Consider the following 14701-nt stretch of genomic DNA (forward strand, 5'->3'; position numbering starts at 1 on the left):
CTCAGAAGTAGCCTATGCTTTGTTTTAAAATATTGGGAAAAAATGTATGTGGCAAAATGCATAAGATTGAAGTTGTAATAATTTCAAGGAGCAAATGAAACTATTTGAGCCTAATAATATACATCCGACTTTAAATTGTATAATCTGTAAACTTGGTGAAATACAATATTTTGATGTTTTAAGGAAAATAAATAAAATGAACCTAATTTGTATTATCTTATATCAATATATCTCTTCATATCTTTTAACATATTGAATTGTAATGTGCATACGGTTGGGTTAAGTAAATCATACGTGGAAGAAGTCTGAAAACAGAACGTGAGAAAGAGAGAGAGAGAGAGAGAGAGAGAGAGAGAAAAGGATAAGAGAATAAGAAGTATTTAATGGTTATAGATGTTATGAAATGAGAAATACATAATGCTGTGACTTATTGTGCGAGAGAGAGAGAGAGAGTGAGAGAGAAAGAGAAAAAGCAAATGAGAAAAGGAAAGATAATAACAGAGAATTATTTGATTGTGAGAAATGAGAAATATGTAATGCTGTAATATAGTGAGAGGGTGAAAGAGAGAAAGCAGTTGCCAATATCATGTTCAAATATGTATTTAAAACAGTTGAAGCATGTGGGGGGGGGGGTAATAGCACCAGCATATACACTGTCCCACCCCTGCTCTCTCCAACTGACAGGATTTGGGACAGTTGATAAATATACACTTGGTTGGGTTCTCAAAAGAGAAATGGGAGGGGTGTCAAATTACATTTAAAATTTGCTGAGCACCCTCCTCCCCACACAAAAAAAAAATGTGAGAATGAAGAAGAAGAAAAATCAAATTTAAATGTCAAAAGTTCCCATTTCTTTTCAATTTAAAAAAAGCAAATGAGAAAAGGAAAGATAACAAAAGATTATGAGAAATATGTAATGCTGTGATATAGTGAGAGGGTGAAAGAGAGAAAGCAGTTGCCAATATCATGTTCAAATATGTATCAAAAATAGTTGAAGCATGTGGGGGGAGATCCACCATCATACTCCCTGTCCCGTTTCATGTGAATATTCCCTGCTCTCTCAAACTGACAGGGTTTGGAACAGCTGATAAATATACCCTTGATTGGGTTCTCAAAAGAAAAAGGGGAGGGGGTGTCAAGTTACATTTAACATTTGCTGAGCACCCTCCTCCCCCTCACAAAATATGTGAGTAAGAACAAAAGCATTAAATGTCAAATGTTCCCATTTGTTTTTGACAATAAAAAAGGCGTTCTAATTTGCCAGCAGAAATTTAATTGTGTCCCCCTCTTTGTCTAACCCTCTTCACAATGCTTCCCCTAATATTCTCACCCACTTTCTTCATTTTCTTTCTTTCTTTTTTGTTAACTTTTAAGCTTGTGATCATGGACTGATTATACACATACAATTTAATTACATCAATCCTTTTAAACATTACTTATTGCTAATGAACAAGATCCATTCATGATTCTTATGACATAAAAAATAATTAAAATCTATCAAACACACAAGACGCCAATATTCATATGACACCGACCATTCCAACTCTCTAAATAATCAGCAATCGTGACAACTGTAATCATTTTTATATGAGAAGGCCATATTGTGTGGAACTATTCATGAAATTAAAATGGTTCAATATTTTTGACTCGATTTTCCCCTCCAACAGTATGAAGCTGTATTCAATAATCAGTGAAAATCATATTGGGTCCTTATAATAAAGGACGTAGAGGACAATGATTCGTCAATACTGGTGCGCAGTGATAGGCCAAGTGATGAATACATTAACATATTATGAATAAGTAAAGCGATGGCGGAGCATGAGGGACCTGGGGGTGTTTCCTAAAGAGTTCGTAAAGTTACGCATGACTTTTATATGACTTGTATATGAAGTGCCGGAGAGGATGTCCAAAGTTTTTTTCCTGATATTTCCAATAACCTCAATTAAATTATGGCAAAAAATATACTTTGCATTGAAAATGTTTGTTATAATAAGAATGTTAATCTACATCTGCACAGCTCAACTTAATAAATAATAATCAAGAATGATTGAGTATCCCATTTGGATTTTCATATACAAGTCGTTCGTAAAGTCATGCGTAACTTTACGAACAGCTTTGTGAAACACCCCCTGGTGTCGTGTAGCTACGCACGAGAGTAGATGGGTGACCCATAGGGGCAGCCACACACTTACTGCATTGCGTAACCTCCCCCCCCCCCCCCCCCCCCCCCACACTACCCAATAAGCCCCCCCCCCTCTTATATGGCGACTCGTTACACCATAAACCTATTTAAAGAATTTAAAGAAATTTTGCAATGGCAATTTTTTGTTCACTTCTACTTCATGAGGTAACCATTTTTTGTTGGGTATATTCTGCCCTCTTGTGCTGCAAAAGGAAACATGTAGTTGTTTATTTTTGTATATGCGATATCAGAGCAGTTGAGAGCAGTAAATTATCTGTTTACACCGTGACCATAATTATAACTGTGTACATTGGATGAGAGGTGTTAGGGCTCTTTTCTGTTCACATCGCAATCTACAGAATGGCCAATCTCAGATATATTACATTATTGATGCTAAACTTACCTAGAAAGATTCAGTAACTTTCATGGATATCTTAAAAGGTCATTTATTACGGAATTAAACAAATTTAAATATAAGTTTCAATATCATGTAAAATTTTTGAAAGGTAGACATTAAGGTAAATTGTGAATAAAATGCTCTTCAAATCCATTGTGCAGTAAAAAAAAATTAGAAACAATTATATAGAATGTCGTATAGTTAACTTCCACAAATGATCCATTGTAACATCTACCGGGAAAACAAATTCTAAAAAAATAACACGACTGATTCAATTTTTTGTTGAACTGTTATTATATTTATAAACAGATATCATCCCGGGGACTCAAAACCAAATCGTTGCTGCCCTTTGATAAGGCAATAATCACCACTACCAAGTTCCCCTTAAAGCCGTCGGTCCCCTGATTGCTTACCTACAAGCATACACATGCTTTCTTAGCAGTCGGGTAAACTAAACAGACCAATCAAAGCTAAAGGTTGTCGACCCAACCTCATTCCAGCCACATGCTTGTGTAGTCCCATATATTTTATGTGAAAAGTGCATGTGACTTTGAACAAAACTGGGCCAGTCTCTCATCATTTTGACGTTTCCAAAACCTCAATATATATATACCAATACTTATATTGGCGATTAACCTTCCCCCATCGCTTCCAAATAGTATCTTTCACAATGCAATCTCATGACCAAAAGCTCCGCCTAATATCTTTTAAAAAGAAATTTGACATTTAAATGAAAAAAGAAGAAGAATATATATGCTAATAAAACGAAATCCCGATACGAATCATCAATCACTCCAATTGTATAATCTTCTCTTTATCAGTAATTGGTTCGAAAGACACAAATCTGCTATTGTGTTATTTAGGGTAATACATTATTCAATATGAGGGTGTAAATCTCTTGCTCTCTATATTTGCCTTATATCAAGGAGTATATAGAGTATTTCATGTACTATTTATATGTCCAACGGCATCTTGATACTTATTTTCTTATTTATAGAGGTGAGCAATTACATAACATTCTTCATGACGTTACCATGAGGCATAACATTTGGGAACAGTCAGGAAGAAGGATCATTCATTCGTTTATTTTGTTATATGATTTTAAAACGCTGAAAAAGGAAACTGGAACGAAGGCCAATATTGCGTCACGCTGGAATTTAAAAAAAAAATTCTATTGGTTTAATTAAATTTCATTGTAAAATATCATTTTTTGTTCATAACAGATTTCACACGTATGCCAATTTCTTCGCGCTCGACACTAGCCAACATACTCCTCTGACAGGACAGTCACGTTTTCATCTGTTCCAGGTGTATTTTGAAACTCCTATCACTTCCACAGATTAACAGCTGCTTCATTTTCTACGTCAAACTTCAACTAACCTTTAATTTCTTAAAAGTCAGGATCATACACTCAGAAAGTGCAATGAATTGTTCCAGAGTTGTTTACATTTTCGCGTCGGTTATCTTGATCTTTCTTTTTATTGGTCTTTCCAGCTCGACTGAGATGGAAGGTAAGTGACATTCATGGGAAGATGGATGTGTCGTGGTCAAGTGGATATGTCACCGGACTATGAATCACATGGTTCGGGGTTCGAGTCCCGCCACGACACCAATGTCCTTTGACAAGACCTTAATCTACATTTGCCATACTCGACCCGGTTGACGTAAATGGCTTCCTGTCAGGAATAAGTTCCTTGAAATGCTTGAGCGCCATAGAGGCAGCCATCCTAAAGCCCGGGTAATAATAATTGTGGAGTGCCAGGAGTGTCAAGTTAGACTGATATGAGCGCTATACAAGAACCTCCTATTATTGTTATTATTACTGTATCATTAGTGTTATCATTAATATTATGGAATTATGCTCTCGCCTATCCTGAATCTCCTTAGCTATTTGGGGGGAAAGTCATCATTTTCATTAAAGTGGTCATCGGGAAATGTGTTTGATATGATGCAAATCAGTTTATGATGTGCATGAACAGAAATATAGTCACATATATTTTGTTCCTTTTAATTAATGATTATGCGAAATTTGTTATTATGATTATGCGACAGTTGTATTTACGAATGTTCCAGGATATGCCTTAAAAAGTGTTCGTGAAGTTTGGAAATTTGTCTCCAAGTCAGGTTTTAATAATTGTATTGCTAAATGTAATTTTTTAATTTATAATTTCATTGAAAAACGTACCAAATCAAATCTTTAAAAAGATAATTTGAAATATCATTTCTACGCTGTTAATCCCACAAGAGAGGAAGGAATGCGTAATATATCGGCTATAAAGAAATCAAAAGAGAAGTGCGTCAAGGTTGCGTAATGTCCCTGAACCTGTGCGCAGAGTTGATAATCAGGGAAATTGCAGTGTCAGTGTTGAAGGTGAAAATACTCTGCTGCTGACACTGTTTTGTGTGCGGTGAGAGTGAAGAACAGAGTGAGGAACAAAGTGATAAACACAGCGAAGAAAATGGACATTAACGAAGACCATGGAAAGGAAAAAAACAAATATAATATGTTTTTCGTGAGGAAATTACATCATTTTAATATTTAGTGTACATAAGAATAATGAGAATAATGTGGAAAGATATAAAAACTAACCGAGAAATACTGCAAATAGCAGGACTTAAACAAAATATCCTGATATGAATTGTTACAGCTAGAGTTAAGCGAAATACTTATACCTCATCAAAATACATCAGAGTATCTTGAAAGATTTGTTGAAAGGAAAAGTAGAAGGTACCAAAACAAGAGGGAACCCAAGAACCAACTGGGAGGTAAACATCAAGACAAACAGTGGAATGACAATCAGCCTCCGAGCTGATAGAAGATACCTTGATAGATATGGATCACTTCCTTCGTGGCTGGATCTTCACCAAAGTATCGTAAAAGATACTCCAAAGTAGTCGTTGGGTCAATAATAATATAGTAATGATAGTAATATTGGATACAACGCAAGGTGCTCAAGGCGCTCTAACAATATTCTTGAAAAGCGCTTTTCACTATTTTTCTTTCAGTTTTGAGGATTGATTCCACTCTACTCGAAGCGAAGTGATCCCTGAAAATTATATATCCCCCACTCGCCCCTTAAAAAAGGGAGCCTCCATTCCTGTACATTACGAGAGTAGCTGTACTTATCTTAATCAATATCTAAAAATTGTTCTATCTCTTTCATTCGTGTAGAATCTGACTCATCTTCGTCCTCTGGTGATTGTGACAATCCCACTTTAACATCCATGTTTAAAAGACAGGATAGACAGGTAAATAATGAATTTATTCGTGCATACCTACATATACTACATATACCTATATAAATCTTGCATCCATCTATACGTTACTATGTATTAAACACATCAAGTGTGAGAAATGGTGATCGTGACATTCTTACTTTACAGTCATGTTTAAAGGAAGAAAAGGACAGGTAATAACGAATTGTATACATAATAATAGTGGGATATTAATAATCCCCTTCATTTTCTTAAGGGGAGGGGGGGGGGGGAGATCCGCCAGGGATTCTGGACGAAAAATGCCACTCCTCGCACTCCAAAATTGCCTGACAAGCCAAAAACAGATCCTCACGTATTTGGGATTAGAACATATCAAAATATGATTTTGGGTTTTTTTTTTTTTTTTTTTTTTTTTTGTTTTGTAAAGCGGGTGAGAGTGTGCTATTTCTTAAGAACCCCTAGATCTATAGACAAAGGCCTATGTAACACTTTGTTCAAGAGAACACGATTCTCTAATTTTTCAGGAATTTCTCATACTTATACTCTCATACGTATTTATGGAGTAGGCTACAAATCAGTATTGATTATTATTATTGTTGTTTCAAATTTCCTTTTGTGTTCTTAAAAAGTGAAACCGTGACTAGAACGCTTTCGAGCATAACTAAGACACAAAAAATGTATATATTAACGGTGCTTTTAGACTACCTATTTCATTAACTAAAGGGTTTTCAGAAAAATAGCCTTTTTATGTTTTTTTTTTCTTTCTTCTCAATTCTTTTGTAGAAAAGAAGTGCGCCACACAAAGGTAAGTAAGAACGAGTGGTTTTCAAAACTACGATTTGATACATGTCTGTAAATCCTGAAAATAGAGGTAGAACAGATAACTGCTAGAGTGCTTTAAAGCCACCTTAATGCCTTTGCTATTCAATAGAGTATACATACATACGAGTTAGGCCTGTTGTAAATTACCTTAGCCCAAATAAAATGTATATCTATTTTTCCTTCCCCTTCTTTTTTTAACGATCTCCCTCAATTTGTGATATTTTTGTTCTGAAATGAAAATACACACACAAACTGGGAACCTATAAATAGTTGAATAACACAATCGTTAATCTAATGTAATTTCTCATTGTTTTGAGCCTCTGAAGTGCACATCTAAATGAAACATGTAAAAAAAAGTCTCAGTAGCATTATTGTGTGCAGAAAAGAAATCAAATAATAAATATCAAAACTGAAACCCCTCCTCCTCATTTTAAAATTTCTGGACGAGAAACTAAGATTCCATTTTACTTTGCCTACTGTGCACACTGCACGAACCGACTGCGATTCGATTTTCGAAGAAATGGCAATTGTAATAGATATGGAAATCTAAACAAGCATCATCTTCCCGATTTCTAAACTGATGATAAGAATACTAACAATTGGAATGTTAGAGCATTTAAACCTTCTAGTCAGAATAATAGCCGAATCGGCTTTCAATCGTAGATATTCGCACTCCTCGTCTGATTGCATTACGCTTCTATGCCGATTTACCAATTCTTCCTTCAACGAAGTTTGAAATCCCTTGAAATTTAGAATAAATCAGTTAGAATAAATATATTCCCGGTTTAAATGTATTTTGTCACATTATGCCAAAACGTAGACTTAATATCCGATATAGTTCTACACATATTACTTTACCTTGTTTAGGTAAGATAACTTAGGCTCGCTTCGCCGGTTGGCTATTTTTGGTGTAAACATTGGATTATTTTGTGAATAGATTGCACTTCTTGATTTTTTTTCTACGGGGTGAACACCAAACAGTTCCAAATGTTCGTATCTTTCTTTTATAACCTAAATGATTTAATCTTATATTGTCGCTAATTTTATCAAATTACATTTCTTTCAATGTAATGCATTTTATCTAAATGAAAATAAATTAATCTTAAAAAAAATAAATTTAAGTTAAATCCTATGTATTGTTAGTGAAGATGGAACTGTGTTTACCATCATAATTACAACTTTGTATCACACTGTGCATATAGTTACAGAGTGTACAGAAGTAGGATCTACATCGATCACGATCGAGTGTGACCCAGGATCAACGATCAGAATCACTAAAGGAGTTTGTGTGATGGTCCCTTCTTGCTCTGCTTATGACTCCTCCGTGGAGAGCCTGTGTGAAGACAGTGACACGACGGCACTGTGGGCTCCGTATTGCGAGACTGTCAATTCATGTAAAATCACTGGCTCATGCAGGGCGGGTGCAACGTGCCCAGGGGAGTACACTTACATCTACGCTGATTATGAATGTAAGTAGTAGCGGTTCTAGAAATGGCGAGAAATCAACCACACCCCTTCTCCCCCTCAAAATAAACTCTTCCACCTCAATTTAAAATTCAAAAAGATGTTAAAATTAAATGAATCTAAGTGATAAGGGGCAAATGCAGAATAATATTCTCGAATCCCCAAGCCCCAGCGCCCTCAACAACAACAAAGTTAGAAATGCGACTGAATGTTAGTTTTAGTAATTGCATGATAGCAAACGGAAGAAAATTTAATGTCTCCAGGAGCTATGATATAAAATGCATCCAATAAATCAGTTATTATTGTCAAAAAAATAAATCAAAAACATTGTTCCTACTGCAAAAAATAATTGCAAAACAGTCACTTGAAACTGGAAAAAAAAAATCGAAATAAATTCAAGTTGTTGTTATTTTGGGATGCCGGTAGAGTGTGCCAGCAGGGGAGGAAAAAGCTGCATCGCCAGCTAATGTGGAGATGAGTGGTTAAATAAAGATCACTGTCGATCTTTTTTCCTCCTATAAATTAAATTGTTTAAATCCTCGATCATCTTTTTAATGCTATTCTTATTCCATACACAGGTGTTACGGATGAAACAACCGTGCCGACAACGTTAACAAGTGTGAGTTATCCTCCATAAGGGTTATCTGACATATAAACATTCACTAGGAAGACTGTAATTCGGTGTAATTTAAAGAATTGATTAATTTTTTTAATTAAAATTGGTATAACATCATATATTGAATTAACGTTCATCTTACAGTTTATTTGTTATATTCAATCACTCGCTCTATCGACTATTCATTCATGCATTCATTTAATTTCATTTAATTTTTAAAAGTTCGAACAGTAATAAGTTTCATTACAACAAGTTGAATGATAAAACGATACACTTGATATCGATTGCTTGGTTACTGGATTGTTTCTTATTCTTCTTCTTAGTTATTTATGTTATTCTGAATTGCCCTGTTTTCGTGAAATCTACATATCACATTCTAAGAATTTAAGTTACTTCATGAATTATCTATTATGATTATACTGATGGCAAAGAATTGTATATTTCTGTTTGATAACAGGCCAGACGTGAAACGCCTACAGAAAAACGGACTCCATCACCAGGTAAGTATTTACACAATTATGTGAAGGTGTCATGGTAAAGTGGTTCATTCACTTGACTCTCACTCCTAATGTTCAGGGTTCGAATCCCAGTCCGGCACCGATTCCCTTTGGCAAGACATAAACCCACATTCGCAACTTCCTATCCAGTTTAATGGGGTACCTGACAATAGCTAAATCAGTTGCAGACCCTCTGAAAGAACAGCACTAAAGCTGATGAGGTTTCTGTTGGTAAACAAAATCATGATTATTATCATTATCAGTATTATCATTTATTATTTAAGATAAGACTTATCCGGATAAAACACTATTGGCTATGATAGTAGGCATACAGCAATTAGAAACATTAAGCGCTAAATAAATTTAACTATTATCATTTTATTCGTACTAGTATTATTAATATTGTTGTAGTTGTTGCTCTTGTTGTTTTGTGAGGATTGCCTGGCCTCATGCTCGCGACACTGGCGATCCAGAGTAGGAAATGTACAATAAACATCCAAGTATGTGGGGGCAGTTGGCCAGTAAGCCGAGGTAGGGGCCATAAATGATACCTTTGGGGGCGCAGCATCCAAACCTTCTTGCCCCCTAAAGATACACGAGTCTGCCGTTGTGTAAATATTGAAGGAATCCGTTGCCGTTATCCAAAAGGCTACATGAAATTTCAACTTGGCCTTTAATAAATCGGTTGGGTATAGGGATGTGCTATATGTATTTCCATGTCAAGTGTAGGTCTACGTAACCTTGTAGTGGGTTAGAAGGGGTATTCTTTACCTATCATTGCATCTTTCAATGCTCGTCTTTTTAATGCTATTCTTATTCCAAACATAGGTGTCAGAGGTGAAACAACCGTGCCAACAACGTCAACAAGTGTGAGTTATCCATAACGGGGTCATGGGACTTACACACATTTACTGGGAAGAATATGATTCCGTGTTATTTAAATAATGTACTAACTCATTTGCTTTAAAGATAATTTTTGTGATAATATGATGAACTGATTTAACGTTCAAATTACAATTTATTCATTCTATTTCACTCATACGCTTAATCACGTATTCATTCAAGCATTCATTTATTTCATTTTATATATTTATGCAATGTACTTTTGACATAGATATTTCTTTTTCTCACTTACAAATAAAAGTATCAAACATCGATTATGAGTGAGAATAGAAATAGGTTACATAACACGATACACATCGATCATTGCTAGGTAACCGGGTCGTTTCATATTTTCATATACGTATGTAATTCTATAATACCCGGTTTTCATGAAATAAAATATTCACAATAAAATAATCAAAGTTATTTCATGAAATAATCTGTTATGATTATACTGACGGGAGAGAGTGGTATATTTCTGTTTGATAACAGGGCACTCCTGAAACGCCTACAGAATATCGGACTCCTACGCCAGGTAAGTATTCACAAAATTATGTGGAGATGTCATGGTAAAGTGGTTCATTCACTTGACTCTCACTCCTAATGTTTAGGGTTCACCCCCCCCCCGACACAAATAAAAAAAAAATGAATATATTGTGTGGAAAACTTAAAAGCATCCGTTGCCTTATAATGTAATTCGATATAGGTATTGTATTATAGGTGTATATTATGGACAAAAGATTTTTCATCATTTTAACGTAATTTCATTTCTCTGTATACCTACTATGAAAGTAAGCTAATATAGATGGCCAGATATTCATCTGCCTTCTTCTCCAACGGCCACTGGAATTGTTTAAACATTCTTTCAAAAACAAAATAATACAATGAACATAAAGAGAGAGAGAGAGAGAGAGAGAGAGAGAGTGTGTGAAACAAGTCAAACCGTTGCTTTAGACAGTGTGTGATGTTAACGATCTTTCAGGAGAAATTCGAGATTATCCGACAGGCTACATGAAATCGTTTTTTAATATAGGGCCACGTTAATAGGTATCGTCAAACGTCACATCAAATGTTTATTTCGGTTATTTTCCACAGATTTTACCACAATTCACCAGGCATTGCCCACAATACCATCACAAGCAGACATAGTCCACCAGAAGACTTCCCTCTTCAAACGGATCGAGGGACGGCGCCTTCAAAACCACGTGATCAAAACCAAACGTGGATTGTCATTGGTCAAATGCGGTGCCGAGTGTAACAAGCGAGATGACTGCGTGTCATTTAACATCAGCAACGGTGTGTGTGAGCTCAACAACCAGGTGGTAGGCGGCACCGGTGTCGACAAAGCTGACTTTGTTGACGACGAGGAATTTAAATATTATGAGAAACAGTAGGCTTTGTGTCGAAGTTTGTCTTGAAGGTATAAACCATCACGGTAATGGTTTGCAAAAACACTTAATTGACGTACATAGAGATTCACTCTTCTTCTTTATATATCATTCACTTATTATACCAACTGAGAATATGAGTATTCACAGAGATTTGTCGATCAAGATGTTGACTTACTTCTTTTCATGTGTATAACGAAACTTTAGAAGAAAAGTGGCACGAACTTGTGTTGTTCATGTGCATATATAAAATTTACTTTCGTATGATAAATGATCAATATCAGTTTAACCAGACAAATACTGTTACAATCGCTAACACATTAAAGTAATTGTTTAGTCATGTTTAGAGCACATGACTGTATGTAAATAATTCTGTATTTGATTGTGTGAATTGAATTAGGCCTACATTGTTAACTGTCAAATGATTTAAAACACGCCTTTTCTGGTCAGACTATTGCCATTATGTAATGGAACGTTATAAAAGAAAAATACACTTCATCATTTATGAGTGTAGCAATGAAGGAAAATTAAATTAACGCAAAAAGGTTTGCCTTGACTTTTAATTATTTGGTTTCTGAATCATCTTTTGAACAAAGGCCTACATTTTCATAAATTTCAACATAACGGTATTAATCTGATAAGGTTTAAACAAACACTTCCACGCACACCCACACAACCATCCACCCCACAAACACAAAGAAAATACTGAAGATTGGATGTTGATTACTGTTGGGGTCCTATAAATAGGTTTTGATTGTCAGGATGAAATCAGAACTATGGGTAAACTTAAATAATAAATGCTGAAAATAGGGCCTATGTTTATCTAACCCGAATCAGATTCCGTAGGACTTGGTCTTTGCTATACAAGGAAATATCGTTGTTCTCAGATATCGGCTTCGTACATAGTATTTCCCCGGTCGTAAAACTTGGACGCAATAAGAATTCGACGTTTTATACAGTTTTCAATGACTAACCTATGGGCTTACAGGTTTATTTATCTCATGTGATCGGGAAGGCACAGCGACTTGATATAAGACCGGTGTTGGTGCGACTTAAATCACTTCATTAGAATTGTGTGTTCATCAGAATCTTGTTTGTTTGCAGTATCTTTTAAACCCAATCTTTCCTCCTATCCTTCCCTTTGAATTTCCGTCCCATAGACAACTTAAGTATTATTTCCATATAAGCTGCCTATATTACTAAAAATAAAAGGTACCAATATGTCCTTCGTGTTAGTGTAGACCAAAAAGCAACCATCATTCTTACGGATTATTTGTACATCAGATGTGCATTGTTTGACTGGAGAAAAAAAATATGATTTTGAGTCATGGGTAAATTAAAAACACAAAAGGTATCTTATTTTTATAATTTGTTTTGTAATACGGTGCCAATCATGATATAATACATTCCCTGGAAAGAAAGAAATAGGGCTCAGAAGTAGCCTATGCTTTGTGTAAAAATATTGGGGGAAAAGTAATGTGGAAAAATGCATAAGATTGAAATTGTAATAATTTCAAGGAGCGAATGAGACTATCTGAGCCTAATATCCTAATAGCCTTACACAATATTTTGATGTTTTAAGGAAAATAAATAAAAATGAACCTAATTTGTATTATCTTATATCAATATTCTCTTCAAATCTTTTGACATATTGTAATTGTAATGTGCATACGGTTGGGTTGGGTAAATTTTAGGTGGAAGAAGTCTTAAAACAGAACGTGAGAGAAAAGAGAGAAAGAGAGAAAGAAAGAAAGAAAAAAAGTATAAAAAAGGATAAGAGAATAAGAGGGAAGTATTTAATGGTAAGATATGTTGATGTTATGAAAATGAGAAATACATAATGATGTGACTTATTGTGTGTGTGTGTGTGTGTGTGTGAGAAAGAGAGAGAGAGAGAAAGTGAGAGAGTAAAAGCAAATGAGAAAAGGAAAGATAATAAAAAAGAACAATGGTGAGAAATGTTGATGTCATGAAAATGAGAAATATGTAATGCTGTGATATAGTGAGAGAGAGGGAGAAAGAGTAAAAGCAGTTGCCAATATCATGTTCAAATATATAATTTAACTGCTTTTAATACTATTAAAAACAGTTGAAGCATGTGGGGTGGGAGGTAATACCACCATCATATTCCCTGTCCCGCTCCTGCTCTCTCCAACTGACAAGGTTTGGAACAGCTGATAAATATACACATGATTGGGTTCTCAAAAGAGAAAGGGGATGGGGGTGTCAAGTTACATCTAAAATTACCTGAGCACCCTCCTCCCCCACACACAAAAAATGTGAGGAAGAAAAAAAAGAATTCAATGTTAAATGTTCTCATTTGTTTTCAGCAATTAAAAAAAACGTTCTAATTAGCCACCAGAAAATGTAATGTCATTTCTCCCCCCCCCCCCCCCCATCTTAACAATTTCACCCCTAATATCCACCACCCCCTTTCTACATTTTCCTTTTACTTTTACTTTTTTTTTCCTTTTAAGCTTGGGCCATCGTGGACTGATTATACACATATAATTTAATTACATCAATCTTCTTAAAGATTACTTATTGCCAATGAACAAGATCCATTTGCGATTATTATGGTAGGAAAGTTAATTAAAATCTATTAAACACAAAAGACGCCAATATTCATATGACACCGACCATTCCAACTCTCTAAATAAGCAGCAATCGTGACATCTGTAATCATTTTTTATTTGAGAAGGCAATAATGCCTGGCACTTTCGTGGACCTATTCATCAAATTTAAAAGCTTGAATAATTATGTTTGACTCGGGTTTTTTTTTTCTTCTCTCCAGCAGTACGAAGCTGTAATCAATAATCAGTGAAAATCATATCGGGTCCTCATAATAAAATACTTAGAAGACACTGATTCGCCAATACTGGTGAGTTTTCATTGGCCAAGTGATGAGTACATTAACACTCATGAATAAATTAAGCGGAGATGACCTTTCCCAATGTGCATGTTCGATGCTGATCCGCGTTGTATTTTGTTGGTTACTGTTGCGTGAAGAGCATATACGAATGTAGGAAGCATCGAACATAAAATGAATAATTCATGAGGCTTCGGGCGCTTTCAGATCGTGTTATAATAGGGACTTTTAGATTTGCGTGGACTGATACGTGTAACGTCCATTCAAGGCAGTGCATTAAAAGCACGTCGATCGTAGCAATCCACGTTGTCGTTGTGCAAATCGAAAAGTCCCTAATCACTGAAATCTAACACTACATAGTGTAAGAG

This window comes from Strongylocentrotus purpuratus, unplaced genomic scaffold (assembly GCF_000002235.5).
Source record: "Strongylocentrotus purpuratus isolate Spur 01 unplaced genomic scaffold, Spur_5.0 spur5_scaffold_15, whole genome shotgun sequence".
In the NCBI taxonomy this organism is placed as follows: domain Eukaryota; kingdom Metazoa; phylum Echinodermata; class Echinoidea; order Camarodonta; family Strongylocentrotidae; genus Strongylocentrotus; species Strongylocentrotus purpuratus.